The sequence below is a fragment of the Mobula birostris genome, chromosome 5 (genome assembly GCF_030028105.1).
Source record: "Mobula birostris isolate sMobBir1 chromosome 5, sMobBir1.hap1, whole genome shotgun sequence".
NCBI lineage: Eukaryota > Metazoa > Chordata > Chondrichthyes > Myliobatiformes > Myliobatidae > Mobula > Mobula birostris.
In genome coordinates this window covers 187,403,191-187,417,100 of record NC_092374.1, presented here as the reverse complement: position 1 = coordinate 187,417,100, position 13,910 = coordinate 187,403,191, and the positions used below count along the sequence as shown (strand labels likewise).

General features: G+C 45.7%; 1 protein-coding gene across 2 annotated transcripts in view; it reads left to right on the top strand.

Moving 5' to 3' along the window:
• Nucleotides 1-13,910, top strand: part of LOC140198138 (uncharacterized) — a 174,738-nt gene that overhangs the window by 1,101 nt on the left and 159,727 nt on the right. The window lies entirely within an intron of this gene.

Genomic DNA, 13,910 nt, shown 5'->3' with positions numbered 1-13,910 from the left:
TGCTATCAGGTTGGAGGCTACCCAGACGGAATATAAGGTGTTGTTCCTCCAACCTGAGTGTGGCTTCATCTTTACAGTAGAGGAGGCCGTGGATAGACATGTCAGAATGGGAATGGGACGTGGAATTAAAATGTGTGGCCACTGGGAGATCCTGTTTTCTCTGGCGGACAGAGCGTAGGTGTTCAGCAAAGCGGTCTCCCAGTCTGCGTCGGGTCTTGCCAATATATAGAAGGCCACATCGGGAGCACCGGACACAGTATGTCACCCCAGCCGACTCACAGGTGAAGTGTTGCCTCACCTGGAAGGACTGTTTGGGGCCCTGAATGGTGGTAAGGGAGGAAGTGTAAGGGCATGTGTAGCACTTGTTCCGCTTACAAGGATAAGTGCCAGGAGGCAGATCAGTGGGGAGGGATGGGGGGGACAAATGGACAAGGGAGTCGCGTAGGGAGCGATCCCTGCGGAAAGCAGAGAGAGTGGGGGAGGGAAAGATGTGCTTAGTGATGGGATCCCATTGGAGGTGGCGGAAGTTACGGAGAATAATATGTTATTATTAACCCCACTAGGAATAGGGTTCCCCTGGTCCTCACCTACCACCCCACCAGCCTCCGGGTCCAACATATTATTCTCTGTAACTTCCGCCACCTCCAACGGGATCTCATCACTAAGCACATCTTTCCCTCCCCGCCTCTGCTTTCCGCAGGGATCGCTCCCTACGCGACTTCCTTGTCCATTCGTCCCCCCCATCCCTCCCCACTGATCTCCCTCCTGGCACTTATCCTTGTAAGCGGAACAAGTGCTACACATGCCCTTACACTTCCTCCCTTATCACCATTCAGGGCCCCAAACAGTCCTTCCAGGTGAGGCGACACTTCACCTGCGAGTCGGTTGGGGTGATATACTGCGTCCGGTGCTCCCGATGTGGCCTTCTATATATTGGCGAGACCCGACGCAGACTGGGAGACCGCTTTGCTGAACATCTACGCTCTGTCTGCCAGAGAAAACAGGATCTCCCAGTGGCCACACATTTTAATTCCACATCCCATTCCCATTCTGACATGTCTATCCACGGCCTCCTCTACTGAAAAGATGAAGCCACACTCAGGTTGGAGGAACAACACCTTATATTCCGTCTGGGTAGCCTCCAACCTGATGGCATGAACATTGACTTCTCTAACTTCTGCTAATGTCCCACCTCCCCCTCGTACCCCATCCGTTATTTATTTTTATACACACATTCTTTCTCTCATTCTCCTTTTTCTCCCTCTGTCCCTCTGACTATACCCCTTGCCCATCCTCTGGTTCCCCCCATCCCATGATCCTCTCATATCCCTTTTGCCAATCACCTGTCCAGCTCTTGGCTCCATCCCTCCCCCTCCTGTCTTCTCCTATCATTTTGGATCTCCCCCTCCCCCTCCCACTTTCAAACCTTTTACTCACTCTTCCTTCAGTTAGTCCTGACGAAGGGTCTCGGCCTGAAACGTCGACTGTACCTCCTCCTAGAGATGCTGCCTGGCCTGCTGCGTTTACCAGCAATTTTGATGTGTGTTGCTGTAATGGTAAATTGGAGGGACATGTAAAACTTCTTTTGCATGTCAGACAGAACTACCGCGACATCAGTACATTGAGGTGGTACAAAAGGAATATGTACAACAACAGAATGAGGTATGAAGTGTTACAGTACCCCAGAAAGCTCAGTGCCAGCAGACTGTGAGGTGAAAGGGCATTATGAGGTCAATTGTGAGGTCTAGTCTCCATCTTATCGTACTAGGGAACCATTCGAGGATCTGGGAGGAAATCTAATCGCCATAAATATTGACACATATTAGGAATTTGCTGTAAACACAAAAGCGTCCTAATGAAGGGTGTCGGCCCAAAACGTTGACTGTTTATTCATTTCCACAGAGACTGCCTGACCTGTTGAGTTCCTCCATTGTTTTGTGTGTATTGCTAGGAATTTGCTGTTGGTGTCCTGGCATGATATGCAATGAAATATTTAATAACTATAAAGAATTATATAAAATAGATTTAGAAGTTAAGGTACAGATACAGAAGAAAATGTGTATAAATACACAAATATCAGCATCTGTTCACAATGTAAACAGCATTCAAAAACCTGGTTCAAAGTCGTTACAGTGCAGTATTGAGGTAATAGGTGGAGGTGCGGCTAACTCATAATTAATCAGATAACTACCTGAGAAATAAACTTAAAATGGTGTGAAGTTTTTGTTTCAATCATCTCAAACCAGTAGGGAAATTGAATTGACTTTATTACTTACATCCTTCATATACATGAGGAGTAAAAATCTTTATGTTGCGTCTCCGTCTAAGTGTGCAATTTATAGTAATTTATAATAAACGGTATGTACAACAGGATAGTTAATATAACATAGAAATACAACTGTATCAGCATGAATTAATCAGACTGATAGCCTGGTGGAAGAAGCTGTCCCGGAGCCTGTTCTATGGATTCAGGATCAGTTCCTGAGGATTGGAGGGTAGCTAATGTTATCCCACTTTTTAAGAAAGGAGGGAGAGAGGAAACAGGGAATTATAGACCAGTTAGCCTGACATCAGTGGTGGGGAAGATGCTGGAGTCCATTATAAAAGATGAAATAGCGGCACATTTGGATAGCAGTAATTAGATGAGATTAGATTAGATTCAACTTTATTATCATTGTGCCGAGTACAGATACAAAGCCAATGAAATGCAATTAGCATCTGACCAGAAATGCAAAGAATAGTGTTATTTACAAAATAACTGCGAATAAAAAGTGCTACAGCACACAAATATAAAAGTACTGAGACAGTACAATATGGGTGCAATACTGCTTAGCGCTGTGATGAGAGGTTCAGCAGGGTCACAGCCTCAGGGAAGAAGCTCTTCCTGTGCCTGCTGGTGCGGGAGCGGAGGCTCCTGTAGCACTTACCGGATGGGAGGAGAGTAAGAAGTCCATGGTTAGGGTGAAAAGCATCCTTGATAATGTTTTTCACCCTGCCCAGACAGCGTTTATGGTAGATTCAAGACTCAAAAAACTTTATTGTCATTCTAACCATACATCAGCTCTGCAGGGCAGAATGAGACAGCGTTTCCCAGGAGCAGTGCAATCATAACATAACCATAACATGTCAAACGCAACACTAAATAATAAACATAACAATAAATAGTAAAACACAACAGCCACATGTCAGTTAAAATCAAGCTATAATTGTCCAGTGCAAGTTAAAAGTGTCCAAAGCAGAGTCAGGTAGAGCAGCTATTTAGCAGTCTGACTGCCTGTGGGAGGAAGCTGTTTAGTAGCCTTGTGGTTTTAGTTTTGATGCTCCTGTAATGTTTGCCTGATGGCAGAAGAACGAACAGTTCATGGAGAGGGTGTGAGGGGTCTTTAATGATGTACCGTGTCTTCTGGAGGTATGGACTCTGAAAGAGGTCTTGGACAGAAGGTAGGGAGACCCCATTAACCTTCTCTGCTCCCCTAACCACCCTCTGAAAGGCTTTTTTGTTGACAGCACGGCAGCTGGAGTACCAGGTTGTGATGCAAAAGGTCAGCACACTCTCAACCACGCCTCTGTAGAATGTAGTTAAGACATTAGTGGGGAGTGATGCTTGTTTAAGCTTCTTCAGAAAGTGCAATCTCTGCTGGGCCCATTTCACAATCCCAGTAGTGTTCCTGGACCAGGTGAGATTGTCCGAGATCTGCACCCCAAGGAACTTGATGTTTTCCACTCTCTCCACTGTGGAGCCGCTGATGCTGAAGGGTGTGTGCTCAGGCTGAGACTGTCTGAAATTGACAATCATCTCCTTGGTTTTGGTGACATTAAGCTTCAAGTTGTTATCACTGCACCAGCTCTCTGGGTGTTTGACCTCCTCCCTGTACATTGTTTCATCATTTTTGCTAATGAGCCCCACCACTGTGGTATCATCAGCAAATTTAATGATCAGGGTCTCCTTGAATCTGGCTGCACAGTCATGTGTTAGCTGTGTAAACAGCAATGGGCTAAGCACACAGCCTTGTGGGGATCCAGTGTTCAGTGTGATGGAGTCAGAGATGTTCCTACCAACACGGACTGACTGTGGTCTCTCTGTCAAGAAATCCAGAATCCAGCGACACATAGCAGTGTTAAGGCTAAGCAGCAACAGTTTCTCCACTAGTCTCTGCGGGATGATGGTATTGAACGCTGAACTGAAATCAATGTACAGGATTCTGGCATAAGTGTCTTTGTTGTCCAAGTGAGAGAGAACTGTGTGCAGTGTGGTGGATATTGCATCCTCCGTAGAGCGATTTGGACGATAAGCAAACTGTAGAGGATCCAGTGATGAGGGGAGGCTGGCTGTGATATGAGGCTTGACAAGCCGTTCAAAGCATTTCATCACTATGGGGGTCAGGGCAACGGGACGGTAATTATTTAGACAGGCTACAACTCATTTCTTTGCTACAGGGATGATTGTGGAGGTTTTGAAGCATCTGGGGATAATGGCTTGACTAAGGGAGATGTTGAAAATGTCTGTCAGGACATCTGCTAATACATCAGCACATTCCTTGAGCACACGTCCAGGGATGTTGTCGGGACCTTCCGCTTTTCGTGGGTTAACCCTGGCAAGGGTCCTCCGTGTTTGCTCTGGATCAATGATTGGAGCCGGCTGGTCAGATGGTGAAAAGGGACTGACTCTCCCCCTTGCTGTAGTGTTTGATGCTTCGAAGCGGGCAAAGAAATTGTTCAGCCTGTCTGGAAGAGAGGCGCCGCTGTCATCAGTTTTCTGCCTGATCTTGTAGTCTGTCAGAGCTTTAATTCCCTGCCACATCCGTCTGGTGTCACCTGTGTCACAGAAGTGTCCGTGTATTTTGCCCGCATAGGCCCTTTTCGCTTTCCTGATCCCTAGTGAAAGCGCAGACCTGGTTGAGCGAAGCGCACTCCTGTCCCCCGACCTGTAGGCTGTGTCACGGGCCTTCAGTAGTGACTGCACCTCTGTTGTCATCCATGGCTTTTTATAACCATGTGCGGTGAAGGTTTTCATCACAGTGACATCCTCCGTGCATTTGGCTATGTAGCTGATTACTGCCTCCGCATACTCCTCAATGTCTGTATGGTCGTCATAGGAGGCTGCTGTTCTGAATATGTCCCAGTCTGTGTGCAAAAAACAGTCTTGTAGTGCTGAGATGTTCTCAATAGTGGGCAATTGGGTGCTGATAATCCGCTGGGCCGTTTTCACCACACTCTAGAGTGCATTGCGGTCCAATATGGTACAATTGCCATACCGCACTGAGTTGCAATTGGTGAGTAAGTTCTCCATGGTACAGCGGTAAAAGTCCATCAGTATCCTGGGGTAGAGGTGAGCTTTCTTGATGCTTCGCAGGAAATAAAGGTGCTGTTGCGCCTTTTTGATCAGGATGGAGGAGTTTAGGGACCAGGTGAGATCCTCGGAAATGTGGACACCAAGGAATTTGAAGCTTGATACACGCTCTACTACAGCTCCGTTGATGTAGATGGGGACAAACAGATTGGTCCGAGTCAGCATGGATTAACAAAGGGGAAATCATGCCTGACTAATCTTCTGGAATTTTTTGAGGATGTAACTATGAAAATGGACAAGGGAGAGCCGGTGGATGTAGTGTACCTGGACTTTCAGAAAGCCTTTGATAAGGTCCCACATAGGAGATGAGTGGGCAAAATTAGAGCACATGGTATTGGGGGTAAGGTACTGACATGGATAGAAAATTGGTTGGCAGACAGAAAACAAAGAGTAGGGATTAACAGGTCCCTTTCAGAATGGCAGGCAGTGACTAGTGGGGTACTGCAAGGCTTGGTGCTGGGACCGCAGCTATTTACAATATACATTAATGATTTAGATGAAGGGATTACAAATAACATTAGCAAAGCAAATTTGCAGATGACACAAAGCTGGGTGGCAGTGTGAAATGTGAGGAGGATGTTATAAGAATGCAGGGTGACTTGGACAGTTTGGGTGAGTGGGCAGATACTTGGCGGATGCAGTTTAATGTGGATAAATGTGATGTTATCCACTTTGGTGGCAAGAACAGGATGGTAGATTACTATCTGAATGGTGTCAAGTTAGGAAAAGGGGAAGTACAACAAGATCTAGGTGTCCTTGTTCATCAGTCACTGAAAGTAAGCATGCAGGTACAGCAGGCAGTGAAGAAAGCTAATGGCACGTTGGCCTTCATAACAAGGGGAGTTGAGTATAGGATGTTACGTACCTCGTAACTGGGTTGCCAAACCAGCAGAAATGGAACACTCGTTGGAGTCTGTGATTACTAGGAACTAATAAATTTTTATTAACGAAATAAGTAATACAGTACACTAACCGCAAGGATATAAATGTTAGCAATGATAGTATACACATATACACAGAAATAGGGTAATAGGAATCAACCAAACTCTATTGCAGTCTAGGGGTAAAATGATCAGTCTAAAGGTGAAGCAGAGTTCAGTTCAGTCTAGTGCAGTTCAAAGTAATCGCTGTTGTTGTACCGTTGGGGGGGGGGAGAGAGAGAGAGAGAGAGAGAGAGAGAGAGAGAGTGAGAGATGCTGTTGGTTTCAGGCAAAACTTTCGATGCCTTCTGATCCAGCTGTGGTCACCGACTGTGACCCCTCCATTCCGGATGCGATCGTTCTTCTGTGGTGAACCGGGCACCCAGGCAAGGGCGGACACACACCAGGTTCCCACCGATCGTACCTTTACACCCTGTGAGCCTCTGACCGATTCCTGCGAACTGGTCCTCCAAACCCCCACCAACTTGTGGGACACACTGCTCTTTCCAGGGTCTCGTGGCATGTGTCCTATGCCTTAGCACACTCGCTATTTTTATCCCCCTGATGGGGTATCACTTGTCCATCAAACTTCAAACAGTTCAGGTTCAAAGCAAACGGTCTGTGGCAGACGCCAGCATCTGAGTTGTGTCTCTTTCCTGTTAACCTCTCTCTTCTCTATTATTAGCATTTTGAATGGTTCTCCATTGTCTTTCGTTATCTCTCTCATTTGCATCATCCGTCCTGTAGCTCTGCTTGGCTTCACACATGACACCCCCATCTTTAAAAGTATTTTTATACCAGGGGTAAAAATTACGGGCATGAATGCACATTATAAGATACACACTAATATACAGGTAGTCATCAGCTATTAGGCTAATACAGAGAACATTAAGTTTTAACACCTGGACAGACAATCAGCAATCACATTGTCGGTTCCTTTTATATGTTTTATCTTTATATCAAATTCCTGTAATACCAGGCTCCAACTTAACAAGCGTTTGTTTTTATCCTTCATTGTGGCCAAAAACACTAATGGATTGTGATCAGTGTAAACTATCAGTGGTTTTCGTGCCGGACAAATATAAACCTCAAAATGTTGTAATGCCAGAATGATTGCCAGTAATTCCTTCTCCACAGTGGAATAATTTCTCTGATGGACATTAAACTTCTTAGAAAAATAAGCCACGGGGTGTTCAATTTCTTCCTTGTCTGTCTGCAACAGCACCACCCCTGCTGCTTTGTCGCTAGCATCTGTTGCTAGAGAGAAGGGTTTTGAAAAGTCAGGCGCATTCAATACAGGGTGGTGACACAGAATCGCCTTCAAACTCTGGAAGGCTTGTTGACAAAGGTCATTCCACACAAACTTTGCATTCTTCGGCAACAGCTTAGTAAGAGGGAGGGTAATATCCGCAAAGTTTTTGTAAAACTTCCGATAGTACCCCACCATCCCCCAAAACCTTCTCGGGGCCCTCTTGTCCGTCGGGATGGGAACTTCAGAGATAGTCTGCACCTTAGCCTGCATCGGTGCCAGCTGCCCCTGTCCTACAACATACCCCAGATATGTGACCTTAGCGTGGCCGAACTCACTTTTCACTAAGTTCACTATCAGGTTGGCTTCAGACAGCCGTTTAAACAGTTCCTCTACTGCCACAATGTGCTCCTCTCACGTGTCACTCCAGACCATTAAATCGTCAATATCCGCTTCTGCATTCTTTATCCCTTTTATCACTGAATTAATCATCCTTTGGAAGGTCCCTGGGGTGTTCTTCATGCCAAAAAGTAAAACATTATACTCGTATATCCCGGATGGAGTGACAAATGTTGAGATTTCTCTAGCCCGGTTGGTTAAAGGAACACACCAGTACCCTTTCAGCAAATCGATCTTTGTGATGTACTTAGCTCTCCCCACTTTATCGATGCAATCATCTACCATTGGGATGGGGTAAGCATCAGTTTTCATAATGGCGCTCACCTTCCTGTAATCTGTACAGAATCGTATGCTTCCATCGGGTTTCGGGACAACCACACAGGGAGAGACCCATTCTGATTTGGATGGCCTAATAATACCTGTGGCTAGCATGTGTTCAATTACTTTCTCCACTAGCTTGCCCTTCTCCAAGTTCATCCTATAGGGGTGTTGCTTAATAGGCTGATCTGATGTAACAACAACATCATGTACCATTCCCTTGCATCACCTCGGGACATCTGGACATACGTCTGCGTGCCGGTTAATTAGCTTTATCAGCGGTTCGCTCTGTTCAGGGGTTAAGTGAGAGACCTTATCAGCAAAGTTGGCCAACACAATAGAGTTCTCCAATCTGGTCGGCACCATACTTATCTTTTCAAGATGGGTTCTCCCCTTATCATTTGGCACCCCAGCCTCATTTATTGTTGTGATAACACCGACTAGATCTGCTTTCTTATTGTGGTAAGCTTTTAACATATTAATATGCACTAATTGTGTCGGCTTACGTCTTTCCGGCATTTCAATAACATAATTCAAAGAGTCTATCTTTTTAATCACTTTGTACGGACCGTGGAATCTCGCCTGGAGGGGGTTGGGTACCACTGGAAACAGAACTAAGACCCTATCGCCCACTTGAAACACTTGCTCTCATTCCTGTGCCTGTATAAATTCCTTCCTCGCTAATGATAAATCTACCTCAACTCCCTCACTTCCTTCTGCTCCACTGTGCTCCTCCTTCTCACTTTCTAACCCCTCCTGGTACAAGGCTGGTAAAAATGTCTCAACTAAATCCACATTTGCTTCAGCAGCCTTTCTCGACATGCGTCGAGTTACTGCGCAAGCGGGATAAACCTGTGAGTCCATGGGCGGGTCCTCAGTCCTGGCAGGCTTGCTCGTCAGCTTTACTGCTGGGTACACATCTCCACCTGCAAGGTCATTACCGAGTAAAACCTCCACGTCTTACATCGGTAATTCGGGCCTCACCCCTATCATGACCGGTCCGGAGACTAAGTAACTTTTTAGGTGTATCTGGTGCAAAGGTACTGCTTCAGTCCCTTTCCCAATGCCTGTTATCACACTGACCTCCCTAGTCTCGGTCTCTGCACTAAAGTCTAACACCCTCCTTAAGATCAGTGACTGACAAGCCCCAGTGTCTCTTCAGGTCTGCACTGGAACTGGGGTTTGACCCCTCCTTCACCGTCACCAATCCGGCTGAAGTAAACTTCTCATGCCCTTCCTGAACTCTATCAGACCTCTTCTCCCCTAGCGGTTTGTTTGCCGGCTCACTACAGCCAGTCAGAGTCGTCGTTTTTCCTTTCCCCGTCTCCTTTGGGGCAAAGCACCTGGACACAATGTGGCTTTCCCACAATTATAGCATACGACCCCAGGAGACTTCCTAACAAACTGCTTCCCATCTTCCTTATCCTTCTCACTAGTCCCCGGCTTACTTTCTGGCTTTGCCGGCGGACTTTCTCCGCCCTCTCGACAACCTTTCTGGTAGCTCTTATTCGGGGTAAACTTTGCTTTGTGTGTTAATGTGTACTCATCCACTAACTTAGCAGTTGCGGCTAAGGTTTCTGCCTCTTTCTCATCTAGATAGGGCCTCATACCTTCAGGGACACAACCTTTAAACTGCTCAATCAGTATTAGCTGTAGCAGTCTGTCATAATCCCCATTGACCCCTTTCGAGGCGCACCAATGCTCACAATACATCTGCATCTCACAGGCAAACTCTAAATACATGCGGCCCCACTGCTTCCTCACATTCCGGAACCTTTGCCGGTATGCCTCCGGGACCAACTCATAAATCCTGAGTATAGCCTCTTTCACCACATCATACCTCTGGGCATCTTCTGTTGACAACGCTGAGTAAGTTTGCTGAGCCTTCCCCTGAAGCACGCTCTGAAGTAAAACAGCCCACTTATCCATCGGCCAGTCCTGACTTGCAGCAACTTTTTCAAAATGTAGAAAGTATCGATCAACATCGGCCTCCTCAAATGGGGGAACCAGCCTAACCTCCTCGGTCGCCCTGAACCCTCCACCTTGGTCCGGCATTTGGCCCCTCTTGAGCGCTATCTTTAACTTCTCCAGCTCAAACTCCCTTTCCTTCTGCTTCTTTCTCTCTTCCCGTTCTAGCTGCCTTTCTCTTTCTTCCCGTACCAACTGCTTCTCTTCTCGTTCTAACTGCTTTACTCGGAACTCATGCTTGAGCCTTAATTTTTCCATCTGCAGCTGCATCACCTCCCCACCAGGTTTACTCATAGACATCACATCCAGCTCCCCGTGGGGAAACACACCTTTAGATACATAATGCTCAACGATAGCTCTGTGCATCTCCGCTCTCCTCATTGTCTGCTTCCCCTTAAAAAGATTCAACCGTTTTGTAACAGTCGCCAATTCTGATTTCCTGGCATCCTCTAATGCCTCCAAGGTTGGCGCCTTTAGAAATTCCTCAATCTCCATTTCTTCTGTTTGCCCTTTTTTTTTCTTTCGGGAATTTTAACCCAATCAATTTACCAGTCCCAATTTTGGCGTTCAAAATTTTGCCGAGATCCCCACTTATGTTACATACCCCGTAACTGGGTTGTCAAACCAGCAGAAATGGAACACTCGTTGGAGTCTGTGATTACTAGGAACTAATAAAGTTTTATTAAAGAAATAAGTAATACAGTACTCTAACTGCAAGGATATAAATGTAACAGGTTAGCAATGATTGTCTACACATATACACAGAAATAGGGTAATAGGAATCAACCAAGCTCAATCGCAGTCTAGGGGTAAAATGATCAGTCTAAAGGTGAAGCAGAGTTCAGTTCAGTCTAGTGCAGTTCGAAGTAATCGCTGTTGTTGTACCATTGGGGGGGGAGAGAGAGAGAGAGTGCGAGAGAGAGAGAGAGAGGGATGCAGTTGGTTTCAGGCAAACCTTTTGATGCCTTCTGATCCAGCTGTGGTCACCGACTGTGACCCATCCGTTCCGGATGCGATCGTTCTTCTGTGGTGAACCCGGCACCCAGGCAAGGGCGGACACACACCAGATTCCCACCGATCGTACCTTTACACCCTGCGAGCCTCTGACCGATTCCTGCGAAACAGTCCTCCAAACTCCCACCAACTTGTGGAGCACACTGCTCTTTCCAGGGTCTCGTGGCATGTGTCCTGTGCCTTAGCAAACCCACTATTTTTATCCCCCTGATGGGGTATCACCTGTCCATCAAACTTCAAACAGATCGGGTTCAAAACGAACGGTCTGTCACAGATGCCAACATCTGAATTAGGTGGCGTCTTTTTCTCGTTAATCTCTCTCTTCTCTCTTATTAGCATTTTGAATGATTCTCCATTGTCTTTCGTTATCTCTCTCATTAGCATCGTCTGTCCTGCAGCTCTGCTTGGCTTCACACATGACAAGGAGCAAAGAGGTCCTTCTGCAGTTGTACAGGGCCCTGGTGAGACCACACCTGGAGTATTGTGTGCAGTTTTGGTCTCTAAATTTGAGGAAGGTCATTCTTGCTATTGAGGGAGTGCAGCATAGGTTCACGAGGTTAATTCCCGGGATGGCGGGACTGTCATATGTTAAAAGATTGGAGCGACTGGGCTTGTGTACACTGGAATTTAGAAGGATGAAAGGGGATCTGATTGAAACATATAAGATTATTAAGGGATTGGACACACTAGAGACAGGATACATGTTATCCTGCCTCTAGTGAAACCATCCTATCTGGCACCAACAATCACAGTCAAAGTCACATTTCTTCCCCATTCTGGTGTTAGGTTTGAACAAGGACTGAATGTCTGCATGTTTTTATGCATTGTGTTGCTGCCACGTGATTGTCTAATCAGATATTTGTATTAATGATCGGGTGTAGGGGTCTATCTAATAAATGGCCACTGAGTGTATTAGGCAAGATGGCAGTCAGTGATCAGTGAAATATCGGAAAGATATTCTTGACAATTCGTTCTTCAGAAGTACCCTCATGAATCATCTCCCTTGTCTGGTTTCACATTCTCCAGAACATTCCTACCTGGGGCAAGGTGGGGGGATGAGGGGAATTTCCCTGAGTTTGGTGCAGGATACTGGTTGGTAAACAAGTGTAGGAATGCACAAATGCCATAGTGTGAGTAACAAATGTTTCTGAGGTATCATTTGCAGCAAAACTATACTGGAGGTGTTCAGAGTCAGGAAAACAGACACTTTTAAAATGTTCCACAGATGGATGATCTGTGAATTGGATAAGTGACTGGAATGAAAGTGTAGATGGGTGGGTTAGTAAGTTTGCAGTAAGTTTAAGACTAGTAATGTTGTGGGTAGCGTAGAAGACTGTCAGAGATTACAATGGGACATAGATAAGTTGTTGATATGGGCACCGGAATAACAGATGGAGTTTAACCCAGCCAACGTGAAGTGTTGTGCCTTGGTAGGTCAAATGTAAAGGGACAGTATACTGTTACTGGCAAGATCCTTAACAGTGTTGATGAGCAGAGGGATCTCGAGGTCCAAGTTCATGGCTCATTGACAATGGCTACACAGGTTGATGGGACGATTAGGAAGGCATAAGGCACGCTTGCCTTTATTATTCAAGGCATTGAGACCAAAGTCAAGAAGTTATGTTGCAGCTTTACGCAATACTCCAGATGCGGCCTAACTGGAGTTTTATAGAGTTCCGGTTCCTCTTGTAAAGAGAAAGGTCTCTGCTTCCACATTGTTCATGGGTGGTCTCATAAGAAAATCATGATTTAAAATTGAGCAAACAAATCAGTAAGGGAACGAGACTGATGCATACACTCAGTGGTCACTGGTGATAGCTAAAGGACCTCAAAAAGGGGGCACTGTGTGTATGTTTGTGGTCTTCTGCTGCTATAGACAATCTGCTGCTAGCTTTGACGTGTTGTGCTTTCTGAGATGCCCTTCTGCATACCACTATTGTACGTGTGGTTATTTGCATTACTGTTGCCTTCCTGTCAGTTTTAACCAGTCTGACCATTCTCCACTGACCGCTCTCATTAATGAGGTGTTTTCACCCTCAGAACTGCCATTCACCGGATGTTTTTGTTCTTCACACCATTCTCTGTAAACTCTAGAGACTGCTGTGCATGGAAAAAAAACAGGAGATCAGCAGTTTCTGAGATACTCTAACCACTGCCAATGATTATTCCAGTCAAAGTCACTACGTTTCTTCCCCATTCTGAAGTTGCGTCTGGAGCAGTGAACCTCTTGACCATGCCTGCATGCTTTTGTGCATTGAGTTGCTGCAACACGATTGGCTGATCAGACTTTTGCATTAATGATCAGGTGTAGGGGTCTATCTAATAAAGTACCCAATGTGTGAATAAAAGAAGACAGCAGAGATTAAAAAATACACTCTACGAAAAGTTTGTGAAACTAGATGCATACTAAATAAATGTTTGCAAAATTCAGGAACTTATCAAACCAACCCTGCCTCCGGGAAAAGAAAACATGTTGATCCACTGCTTTTCGCCAGAATGCAAAGGAAACAAATCATCTCTCCTATCTGATTTCACATTCTCCAGAGCATTCCTACCTGGGGCAGGTGGAGGTGCGGGGGGGGGATGCCCCTGAGTTCAGGGCAGGATGTACTGGTTGGAAAACAAGTGTAGGAACACACAAATTCCATAGTATAAGTAACAAATGTTTTGAAGGTATCATTTGTACCAAAAC